This window comes from Cervus canadensis, chromosome 5, assembly GCF_019320065.1.
Source record: "Cervus canadensis isolate Bull #8, Minnesota chromosome 5, ASM1932006v1, whole genome shotgun sequence".
Lineage (NCBI taxonomy): Eukaryota > Metazoa > Chordata > Mammalia > Artiodactyla > Cervidae > Cervus > Cervus canadensis.
Genome location: NC_057390.1, coordinates 18,756,403 through 18,769,617, shown reverse-complemented (window position 1 = coordinate 18,769,617; position 13,215 = coordinate 18,756,403).

Genomic DNA, 13,215 nt, shown 5'->3' with positions numbered 1-13,215 from the left:
GGAAATTTTCTCATTAATGTCAGCAATTTTCACTAGAGTCTCTTGGATTTTTAGAAATATAATGATGACACAAAAATAATACAACTTGTTTTTTGTGATGTTTGACAGATTATTTTCTAGAATCTTTATTGTCTAGAAATTCCATCATAATGTTGAGTGGTACTGGTGATAGGCAGATATCTCTGTCATTGATTTTAGTTGAAATAGTTTGAGTATTTAACTATTTAGAATATTTGTGTTGCTACTTAGAAATAATCTTTATCTTATTTAAATATATTCTTTCCTGTTTTATCAAGAGATTTTCTTAGGTATGACTGCTAAGTTTATCTAATGCCTTTTTAGCATCTTTTGATGTGATCATGTGTTACTTTCTTTCAGTTTGTTGACTAGATGGATTATGCGTGGAGTTGCTGACATTAAACCACTCTTGTCTCCTTGTAATAAAGTCTGCTTGGTCATAATGTGGTATTCTTTTCTTATAAATCAGTATTCTAGTTGCTAATCTTTTATTTTAGAACTTTAGCATGAATATTCATAAGTGTGATTGTCTATAGATTTCTTTAGTGGATTATTTTATTAGATGTAAAAAATTATGTATATTGACAAAATATGGGAGTAATCAGAAGGTTCACCCACTGCTGGTAAGAATTCAAATTTATTCAAATACAGTTTCCAATTTATTAGAAAACCATTTGGCAGAATCTACTAAAGTGGAAATATTCCTACCATGGAATCTAGTAATTCTGCTTCTAGGCATACACCCAATAAAATGCATACATGCAAAGGTATGTTTTAGAATGTTTATAGCAACACTATTAGTAGTAGCCTCAAACCTGAAACTACGTAAAAGATCATCCACCTATAGAATGGGTAAATGCATTTTTGTGTGTTCATACAATGGTATATGAGACAGTGAGAACAGTTTGTAACTATGTGCAACATATGGATGAATCTCAGAAGCGTCATGATCAGTGTAAAAAGCCAGATATAAAAGAATGCTATTTCCTTCATATAAAGTTCAAAAACCAGCAAAACTAATCTATGCTGTTAGAAGTCAGGAAAGTGGTTATCCTCAGTGGGAGGTAGGTAGGAGAGGAGATACTGTCTGAAAGGAAGTCAGAGGGGGACTTTTAGAGTGCCAGTAATATTTTGTTTCTGTTTCTGGATGCCTGTTGATGGTGGATTGTTTAGTTAATGAAAGTTCATCTAACACACTTACATGTACACTTTTTTGTATGTGTGTGTTTTTTATATATACTTTAGAATAACACTGTTTTATAAAATGAATTGGGGAGTTTTCACCTTTTTCTATAGTTTAGAATTGTTTAAATAAGAGGCCACTAAAATTGCCTGTTAAAGATCAGATGGAACTTGACAGAAATCTTTGGGTCCCAAGGCCTTTTTTTATTGTGTAGGACTGTCTCATGTCTTTTGCCCTTGGCTGTATACACACATATTAAGGTTTATTGTTCACCCCCATTTCCTTCAGCTTCCTTTATTTCCCTTTAGATTGAAGTCTCTGTCCTAATGAGTATCTTGTTTAGTTTTTAGTATTTTCCTCAGGTGGGTTAATTTAATCTCTGAACGTCTGATAAGCCACAGATCTTTTTTCATCCTAATAGGTAAGTGATGTCTTGATTAGGTGTAGTACTTGGGATTGTAGCTCTGTTTGTCCAGTGGCCTAAAAAAACATCGTATTCTTAGTGTTGCAGTTGAGACGTTTGATGCTAGCCAGAATCTTTTTGCTTCATATGTCACTTGCTCTTTTTGTCTGGAAGTAATTTTGTAAAAGTTCTGGTTAAGGAATTATTTTTGACCTATGACTTGAGAGATTTTTCCACTTTCAGGCCTCTATGCACATCTCACACATGCCCTTTTTCCTTTCCTTTTGTTTCTTAAGTTTTAAGAACTATCCTGTGTGTGTTTGTTGTCATTGAATCTACTTACATGGACCTCATTATTTTTTCAAGTTGTCCACAATCCTATTTCATGGAAAACTTTCTCTGATTATTCTGTTGGTTTTCTTACCATCTTTGATAATCTGGCTTCTTGTATATTACTGTTTGTTCCTAGGGCCCAGGAACTAAAAATTGTGTGTTCCAGAACTGGTGGGATACATGGCAATCTCTGGTCTGAGGACTGGTGGTTTGGAAGCAGATGGGTTGTCAGTGTTCTATGAAAGCTGTGGAAGGAAGTCTCTCTGTGCCTAAGTCTACCCATAGCTCTTCGTGCTTCGGAGACGTATAGAGGACTCAGTTCATCTCTTAGCTTTTTCCCAACTCTTTGGGGATTAGGATGATTAGTTATGCGTGGGCATAACTGGGCAATGTCAGTTGCCCTGTGAATTACAAATTGTTAAGCTGCCCTATATATATATGTATGTGTGTGTGTGTGTGTGTGTGTGTGTGTGTATGTGTATATATATAAAAACATGAAAGGCTGAGTTTCAAATCAAGCAGAAGTTACAACGAAGATGATAGCCTGCTCACTGTTGGGTTCTATGATTATAAATGGTGAACAGGTCAAACAAAAGAAGTACTCATTTTTCATACTGAATTCCCCATAGCAAGTTGAAGGACGAGGAAGAGAAAATTAAGGTGGATCAAGAATTTTCTGACTCTTGTCTGAAGACTCCTGAATCAGTAACTGAGGAGGCGTGTTACTTTGTTTCTCCATTTCCCTTACCTTTGAAAAGTAAGGACACCAATTCTTTTTCCCCTGCTTTTCTCGATTCTCATTGCCTTACCCAAACCTCTCATTTCCATACTGTATGGAAGAGTTTGCAAAGTATTGATACTTTGGTTTCTGATACTATAGTCAGTGGACAAGTTCTGAAGAAACCTTACCAAGAATTTGAGAACTCTTCTTAGGTACAAATATTTAAAACAAATGGCAAAGAATAATCTGGAATGGATCATGGACACTAGCCACCTTGTCTGTCTTATTCCAAGAGTGTGTGGTCATTATTACTGAACCATTTGTTTTCAATATTCAGAAAAAGTGCGTTTGTTTGTTTACTTTCAGTTTTGGCAAAGACTGGAATTAGCCTTGTCAACTAAAACAGATGCACAACTTGAGAGTTGCAAGTTGAGTTTTATTTGGGGCAAAATGAGGACTGAGTCCAGGAGACAGAACCTCAGATAGCTCTGAGAGACTGCTCCAAAGAGGCAGTCAGGGAAGATCAATATATAAGACTTTGATGAAGAGGGAGTTCCATGCAATCAAGTGTTTACTTTACGAAAGGTTTTTTGCTAGTCATGAGGAGCTGATGTCAACAAGAAGGGAGTCAGTGTTTTTTCTAGAAGAGATGCAAGGATTGGGAAATTGAAGTCAGTTCCTGAAAATAAAGACCAGGTCCACCAGATTCCCTGAAGCACAGAATGCCTCCTTCCCACCTGAACTCCCTCAGAGAGTGTTGAAGGTCAACAGCTGCAGCAGCGTAGGATTCAATCTTTGGAGTGGGTTGCCATTCCTACGCCAAAGGATCTTCCTGACTCAGGGATTGAACCTGTGTCTCCTGCATTGTAGGTAGATTCTTTGCCACTGAGCCACCTCGGAAGCCCAACCTCCACAGAGGCAGATGCCCTTCTTGTTGCTGTTCAGTCACTGGCAGATACTCTTGGCAAGTACCAGTTTGTAGATGACAGCCTTTGTGTTTAAGAAAACCAAATAAATAATTGACTAAAAATTAGAGGTTATTCCTCCCCTATAATAAGTGCAGAGTAAGGAGGTTATTGGCATTGGTTATACCTGTTCACAATGTCGAGGAAGACCCAGGCTCTCTTTATATCTTTACTGTCATTCTTAGAGTAGTAGTTGTTGTTCAGTTGCTCAGTTGTGTCTGACTATTTGCAACCCCATGGACTGGAGCACACCATGCTTCCCTATTCTTCACTATTGCCAGAGTTTGTTCAAACTCAGGTCCATTGAGTCGGTGATGCCATCCAAACATCTCATCCTCTGTCACCCCCTTCTCCTGCCTCAATCTTTCTCAGCATCAGGGTCTTTTCCAGTGAGTCACTTCTTCACATTAGGTGGCCAAAGTACTGGAGCTTCAGCTTCAGCGTCAGTCCTTCCAATGAATAATCAGGGTTGATTTCCTTTAGGATTGACTTTTTGTTTTGTTTTGTTTTTTTAGGATTGACTGGTTTGATCTTGCAGTCCAAGGGCCTCTCAAGAGTCTTCTCAAGTACCACAGTTCGAAATTATCAGTTCAGCACTCAGCCTTCTTTATGGTTCAGCTCGCACATCCTTACAATTCTTAAAGTAATTTCATCTATTGTTTGGCTTCAGGCTCTCACAATACCAGTCATGTTATCCAAGTTCAAGACAAGAAGTTTGCTAGAAGGGGGAAAGGCAGTACTAATTGGGGCTTTGCTTATGATAGTAAAGGAAATCTTCCTAGAGGCAGTCTCTTTAGCAGACTTCCCCCATGTATCCACTGGCCACAACATTGTCTCCCTACATTTAATGCATGTTGATTTTCAGCTTTGCTGGTAGGAGATGGCAACTGAGAAGTCAATTTCAAATAGCTGTTGGATTAAAACAAACCTTTGTCTGGAAGATTATCTTTAGATAATCTTAGAAGGAAATCTCCTTGGTCACTCATTTCTATTTTGCATTTTCCTTTATCTTTGCTCTCTTACTCTGATTATGAAAGGTGATGTATGTAATTTGTAGACGCTGAGTCCTCATTTCCTGACTCTTGAAAACAGTGCCTCAAATCACTTCCCAGATCGGACATTTGTTTCCTTCAGGGGATGTCACAGAATGACATCCTATGACAGAATGATCTCTGTTCATTTCCAAGGCAAACCATTCAATATCACAGTAATCCAAGTCCATGCCCCAACCAGTAATGCTGAAGAAGCTGAGGTTGGATGGTTCTATGAAGACCTATAAGACTACTAGAACTAACACACAAAAAATATGTCCTTTTCATCATAGGGGACTGGGATGGGAAAATAGGATGTCAAGAGATACCTGGAGTATCTTTTACCAAGGCGAATTTGGCCTTGGAGTACAAAATAAAGCAGGGCAAAGGCTAATAGAGTTTTGCCAAGAGAATGCACTGGTCATAGCAAACACCCTGTGTCAACAACACAAGAGAAGACTCTACACATGGACATCACCAGATGGTCAATATTGAAATCAGATTGATTATATTTTTTGCAGCCAAAGATGGAGAAGCTCTATACAGTCAGCAAAAACAAGACTGGGAGCTGACTGTGGCTCAGATCATGAACTTCTTATTGCCAAATTCAGACTTAAATTGAAGAAAGTAGGGAAAACCACTAGACCGTCCAGGTATAACCTAAATCAAATTCCTTATAATTATACAGTGGAAGTGACAAACAGATTCAAGGGGTTAGATCTCACAGAGTGCCTGAAGAATTAGGGACAGAGGTTTGTGACATTGTATAGGAGGCAGTGATCAAGACCACCCCCAAGAAAAATAAATGTGAAAAGGCAAAATGGTTGTCCGATGTGGCCTTATAAATAGCTGAGAAAAGAGAAGCAAAAGGCAAAGGAGAAGAGGAAAGATATACCCATTTGAATGCAGAGTTCCAAAGAATAGCAAGGAGAGATAAGCCTTCCTCAGTGATAAATGCAAAGAAATAGAGGAAGACAATAGAATGGGAAGGACTAGAGATCTCTTCAAGAAAATCAGAGATACCAAGGGATCATTTCATGCAAAGATAGGTACAGTAAAGGACAGAAATGGTATGGACCTAACAGAAGCAGAAGATATTAAGAAGAGGTGGCAAGAATACACACAAGAACTATGGGAAAAAAGCTTAATGACCCAGATAACCATGATGGTGTGATCACTCACCTAGAGCCAGACATCCTGGAATGTGAAGTCAAGTGGGCCTTAGGGAGCATCACTACGAACAAAGCTAGTGGAGGTGATAGAATTCCAGTTGAGCTATTTCAAATCCTAAAAGATAATGCTGTGAAAGTGCTGCACTCGATATTCCAGCAAATCTGGAAAACAGCAGTGGCCACAGGACTGGAAAAGGTCAGTTTTCATTCCAATCCCAAGGAAGGGCAATTCCAAAGAATGTTCAAACTTACCACACAATTACATTCATCTCACATGCTAGCAAAGTAATGCTCAAAATTCTTCAAGCCAGGCTTCAACAATATGTGAACCATGAACTTCCAGATGTTCAAGCTGGATTTAAAACAGAGGAAGCAGAGATCAAATTGCCAACATCTGTCAGATCATCAAAAAAGCAAGAGAATTCCAGAAAAACATCTGCTTCATTGACTACATTAAAGCCTTTGTGTAGATCACAACAAACTGTGGAAAATTCTTCAAGAGATGGGAATACCAGACTACCTTACCTGCCTCCTGAGAAATCTGTATGCAGGTCATTAAGCAACAGTTAGAAGTGGACATGGAACAACAGACTGGTTCCAAATAGGAAAAGGAGTATGTCAAGGCTGTATATTGTCACCCTGCTTATTTAATTTATATGCAGAGTACATCATGTGAAATGCTGGGCTGGATGAAGCACAAGCTGGAATCAAGATTACCAGGAGAAATGCCAATAACCTCAGATATGCAGATGACACCGCCCTCATGATAGAAAGTGAAGAGGGACTGAAGAGCCCCTTGATGAAAGTGAAAGAGGATAGTGAAAAAGCTAGCTTAAAACTCGGCATTCAGAAAACTAAGATCATGGCATCTGGTCCCATCACTTCATAGCAAATAGGTAGGGAAACAATGGAAACAGAGACTTTTGGTTGGGAGGGGGGCAAATTACTGCAGGTGGTGATTGCAGCCATGAAATTAAAAGACGCTTGCTCCTTGGAAGAAAAGTTATGACCAACCTAGAAAGCATATTAAAGAAAAAAAAAGAGACATTACTTTGCCGACAAAGGCCCATCTGGTCAAAGCTGTGGTTTTTCCAGGAGTCATGTTTGGATGTGAGAGTTGGACCATGAAGAAAGCTGAAAACCAAAGAATTGATGCTTTTGAACTGTGGTGTTGGAGAAGACTCTTGAGAGTCCCTTGGACAGCAAGGAGCTCAACCCAGTCAATCCTAAAGGAAATCAATCCTGAATATTCATTGGAAGGACTGATGCTGAAGCTGAAACTCCAATACTTTGGTCACCTGATGTGGAGACCTGACTCATTGGAAAAGACCCTGGTGCTGGGAAAGATTGAAGGCAGGAGGAGAAGGGGACGACAGAGGATGAGGTGGTTGGATGGCATTACTGACTCGATGGACATGAGTTTGAGCAACATCTGGGAGTTGGTGATGGACAGGGAAGCCTGGCGTGCTGCAGTCCAAGGGGTCACAAAGAGTTGGATGCAACTGAGCGACTGAACTGAGCTAGGATGTCTCAGTCAATCTAATCTTCCCTGCTCTGTCCAGTCCCTGCTTTGAATTCCCTCACTCCATGAAGAGTGATCAAGCATCAAAGCCTGGTAAGTAGACTTCCTTTCACACAAATCTTGAAGAAATTTGTCATCTTAGATATAGCCTTGAGGTTGTCCCTAAGGTTGTGTTTAAGTTTGATGTGTGACTTACATTCTTTCTACCCCAAAGGATTATCTTTTATCCTGTAGAAGAGATTGTTTTCCTGAAGATGCTAAAAAAAAAAAAAAAAAGAAAGAAAGAAAAACAACTTAAGAAATGCCTTGGAAAATAAACATCTTTACTCATAAATACTTTGAGCCAACCAATTGGAAAAGTACCTAAAAACTTTATAACCTTCTGATATAAAAAGTGGACTTCCTTTGCTCTTTAAAATTAGACCAAATCTTGCTTCTGGCCAAGATAGAGTAACAGAGACCAGATTTACACAACTTTTAAAAATAGAGAAAACAATGTTAACAGTCTTCAGGTATTGAACAATAGCACAAGACAGCAATCCTTGAGAGAGAGGAAAACAGATTGTTGCCCCAGCTTACTACCTAGACAGGGTGTCCATGATGCAGTTGGGCAGTCCAGGTAGAGCCTCGACGTCTCTGAGTTGAAAAGACAGAGTTGAGAGTTCTGCAAGTCCAAGGCAGGTAGAGTTTGCAAGGTGAAGTACTACAGGAGAGCCCTGGAGATATCACCTGGTCCTCCCCAAGTCTTCAGCCAAGTGTTGGTAAGTATAAGCATGTGAGGAACAGGTCAGAGGCTGAGGAGTCACCCAAAAGATATAGACAGAATAATCCTCTTATCAGATTATTATCTGATGTTGGGGATAGGGTCAGGAATAGCTCATGTTTCCACCTGGTATAGTGGAAATATATCATAAAATTTGAGGCAGTAGGACTCTGAAGGTTATTGTTGCTTCATTACTGTGGAAAAACAGCCCTAGGCTAAAAGTTGTTTTGTTTCTGCCTTAAAGTTCAAAAGTAAGCCAGGAAAGGATCAAATCATTTTCAAGTAACTGTGGCTCAGAACATAGTTCATACATGTATGTAAGTAAATGCGTGTGTATATATATATTTGTATACCTATTAATACTTAAATATATAAGAATATCTAACACTCAACAAAGTAATATTTGGGATCCAGTGATCAGGTATGCAAAGTAATAGGAAAACACAACCCAAAATGAAGAGAAAATTCAATATATTGGAAATGACCCAGAATTCACACAAAAGATAGAATTAGTAAACAAGGACAATTTAATGTTCTAACTATACTGATATGTCAGAACACAGTGGAACATCTTTAACATACTGAAAAGAAAAAGATCCTATCAACTTGAAATTCTATACCCAGTAAAATTATGTTTCAAAAGCAGACTTACAAGAGCCAGAAGTATTCATGACTATTTGGATATATTAAAGCAAGTACTCAGGCAGAAGGAAATTGATACCAGATGATAATAGAAAAAAATTACTTCTTTTTAAATCATCTTAAATGATAATTGCAGTTTAAAACAAAAAATATACAGGGGTTTGTAAAATAAATATATAAGTAAAATTTATGAGAACAATAACACACAGACTGGAAGAGGGTAAATACAAATATACTTCCTTAAAGTTATGGTACTGTATGTGAAGTAGCATAATATTACTTGAAGATACACTGTGATAAATTATAGATGTATACTGTTGAACCTGAAGCAACCACTTAAAAAAGACATAGCTAATAAACCAATAAAGGAAACAATAGACAATAAATATTCACTTAATCCAAAAGAAGACAGAAGAAGGGGAAAGGGTGCAAAGGACAGATATGACACATAGAAAACAAGTAACCAGATGGTAGATTTAATCCCACCTGTGGAAGTAATCACTTTAAATGTAGACTATTAAATGTAAATGGTCTAAATGCCATAATTAAAGACAAGATTGACTGATACAAGATATCTGTCATAGATATCTGTCATCTGCTGCATACAAGATATCCACTTTAAATAAAAAGACTCAAATAGGTTAAAAGTAGTATTAAAAGGATAGAAGAAGATATTCAGTGCCAAAAGAAACCTTCAGTGACTAAATCAGACAAAATAGATTTCTAGGAAAATAATATTATCAGGGATAAAAAGTTCATTTCACAATGATTAAGAGGTCATTTATCAAGAGAACACAATTCCTGAAAGTTTATGTCCCTAATAAAAAAGCTTCAAAATAAATGGAGAAAAATCTGATAGAAAGAAGGGAAGAATAGATAAATCTACAAGTTTGGTTGGTGATTTCAACACTCCTCTCTCAGTAATTGATAGAACAAGGAGATAGAAAATTAATCAAGATATAGAGGAGCGGTAACACTACCAACCACCTTGACCTAGTTGACACTTACAGAACATTCCATCCAACAAGAACAGAATATACTTTTTCCCCAAGGGCCAAGAATATTTACCAAGATAGATCATACTCTGGACCATAAAACATGTCTCAATAAATTTTAAAGGATTCAAATCACACAAAGTATGTTCATAGACTACAGTGAAATTAAATTAGCAGCCAATAAAAGAAAGATGTCTGGAAAATTCCCAAGTATTTGAAAACTGAATAACACGTCTAAATAACCAAAGGGTAAAAGGAAAATTGAAAAGTATTTAGACTGGCAAGGGTGTGGAACAACAAGAACATTCATTTATTGCTGGGGAGAATGTGAATGGTGCAGCCACTTTGGAAGACAGTTTGGCAGTTTCTTACAAAACTAAACTTACTCTTAGCATGTAATCCAGCAATCATGCTCCTTGGTATTTACCCAACTGAGTTGAAAGCTTATAATCACACAAAAACCTACACAAGGATGTTTGTAGAAACTTTATCACAATTGCCAAAAACGTGGAAGCAACCAACCTATGTGTTTCAGTAGGTAGATGGATTAAAAAAAAACTGTGATACATCCAGACAATGGAATATTATTCAGCACTAAGAAAAGAAACGAGTTGTCAAGTCATGAAAAGACCTGGTAGAAACTTAAATTCATATTACTAAGTGAAAGAAGCCAATCTGCAAAGACTGTATACTGTATATTTTCAGAAACTCTAGAGACCATAACATGATCAGTGGTTTCTAGGAACTGGGGTGAAGGGAGGGATGAATAAGCACAGCACAGAGGATTTTTATGACAGTGAAACTATTTGTATGATATTGTAATGGTAGATACCTGCTGTACATTTGTCAAAACCCACAGAATGTAGAATACCAAGAGTGAAACTTAATGTAAACTATGAGCTTTGCGTAATAAGGATGTGTTAGTATAGGTGTATCTATTTTAATAAATGTACCACTCTGGTGGGGGATGTTGGTGGGGGACTCTGTGTTCGTGGAGGGGAGACTAGGGATATATAGGAAATCTTTGTACTTTTTGTTCAATTTTGCTGTGAACCTGAAACTTCTCTAAAAAATAAAGTCTATTTTAAAATATTGGGGAAAAAACATTTTGAACTGAATGAAAATGAAAACCTACCAAAATTTGTAGGATGCAACTAAAGAGTGCTTAAAGGAAAGTTTTTATAGCACTGAACTCCTGTATGGGGAAAGAAGAAAGCTCTCAATTCGATGAGCTCAGCTTTCACTTTAAGAAATAACACAAAGAAAGTAAAGTAAACCCAAAGAAGAACAAAGGGAATGATAAAAATAAGAGCAAAAATCAATAAAATATAAAGCAGAAAAACACAAGAGAAAGCCAATGGTGGAAACAGCTGATTTTCTTGAGAAGATGAATAAAAGGAAAGCTCTTCTGGCTGATTCTCCAGACAAACTCCTGCCCAAATGGGTAAAGGAGGGGACTTGCAACACCACCTCACACCCAGGAAAAATGACAAGAGAGATCTCTGAGTAATGAGAAAATATCTGTACTCCTATGTGCTAATAATCAGTTTCCAAAATCAAGTGAGACCCAATGTGTTCTTCTGTGAGGAAAAAGCACAGGATTTCTTTGTTTTCCCAGGAAAGTTGTTTTGAACTAGTCATTTGAAAAGTTTACATATATATTGTATTTGAAAATTCTAAAACAGTACTGCTTTAACTAATTCTATACTTGCAGCTTCACAATTTACATATCCTTCTTCCATTTTCAACCCCCTTTATTCAGAATTTATAAATTTGAACCTTCTTCATAGGTTCACTTTTTTGGGGGGATGGGGAGAAATAGACAATTTGCTGTGTTTATTCTTGCTTGAACAGAGAATCTAAATTGATCATCAGTGAATAGGATAAACATTCAGAAACAAGTATGTCTATTCTCTTAATCCTGACATTTGAAGAAAATTTATGAAGAACATTTATATAAAATAAGTTTCAGATGTTCAATAAAGGCAGTATAATTCAGGAATCTAAGGTCATGACGAATATCCCAAGCCAATGAGGTAATGTTTCTCAGTCAAATCAATATTTAATCATTTAGCTTCTAAAAACAGCGCCATCAAGCAGATGATCAAAATTGTCACTGGCGAGTACTCAGAATGTAAAAAGACGAGTAAGTCATGGACTCTGTTCCATACAGTTTTCTCTTTTTTCCCACACTCTTCTTTCCTTACATGAGAGGTAGCATGGTTTATTCTCTTTTGCACTTTGCTTGCTTCTTTAGTTCATAGCTTCACTTAAATTTATTCCCTGGCTTATTTCTGTTTTCTTCTATGAGGAGCAAACCTTAAATGATTTGTTGTTTCCCCCAAAATATTGCTGCATAATTTTATTGCATTTACTGAAATCCTACTCTATTTACTTAAATCATTTTTTTTTTATAATGAGAAAACTTGGATTTAAACCTGCCATTTATCCAGATGTGTGACTCTGGGACAAGTCGCATCTCTGAGTCTCTATTTTTCCCTCTGAAAATGGTGCCTTTACATCTATTATTCCAATTAAGTCCCTCAGAGATAGTGCCAGGCACATGAAAGACCCTCAGGAAAGCCAGCTTCTCCACTCCCTTCCTCCTCATTCCCACCCTGCCAACCTCAGGCAGCTGCAAATAGGGCCTGGCCCACAGGGGAAAACTTCACTGTGGAGAGTTCTGGACTTGGTAACCAAAAGCAACACATTACAAAGACCTCTTGTTTTTAGAAACCTTCATAATCTGAATGTTTCCAGGTGATTTATTTAGAAACCTCCTTAGAAAAGGAGTCAAACTAAAGTAAAACTAATTTTCTCCATTCCTAATTTTTTCCAGAAAATAGATTTACTGAAGAGAATTTATAGGCAAAGCTATATTCAGGAGGAAAAGTTAAGAAAGCTCCCTTTCAGTTCCCCAAGCATGCTTTGTCAAGGTGCAGGCTTGCTCCTTCAACCACAGAGGGGTTTACCCCAGCTGTGGTAGCCAATACTGCCCCATTTCTCTCCCGTGACACACAGCAAGAATCAGTTTTAGTATTGCTTTCTCTAATGTCCTTGACCGCAGGCTTTTTCTGCACAGGCTTCTTCAGGTAGTGACTCCTACCTGATCTGCCCAGGCAACACCTATGCACTGTCCCAGCCCAAAGTCTGCCAGGGCACCAGTGCAGGTGTGGCATAGGTCCAAAGAGGAGATTCTTTGTTCTGCTCTTTGCTCCTTAATGAAGAGTTCCCCAGTCCCTGGCAGGTCATTGCAGCTGGGACAGGTGACAGGGTTAGGACTCGGCATTGCTGTGGATGTGTGAGATGAGGGGCATTCAGAAATCTCGTGGGAGTCAGCGGTATGGTAGGGAGGGCTTCCCAAGGCATCGGGGAAAAGCAGATGCTGTAAAGTGGCCAGGCGGTCCCCAAGCAACAGGGGTCACTGCCATGACCAGGGGTCAATAGGTTTGGCAGGTAAGGACACA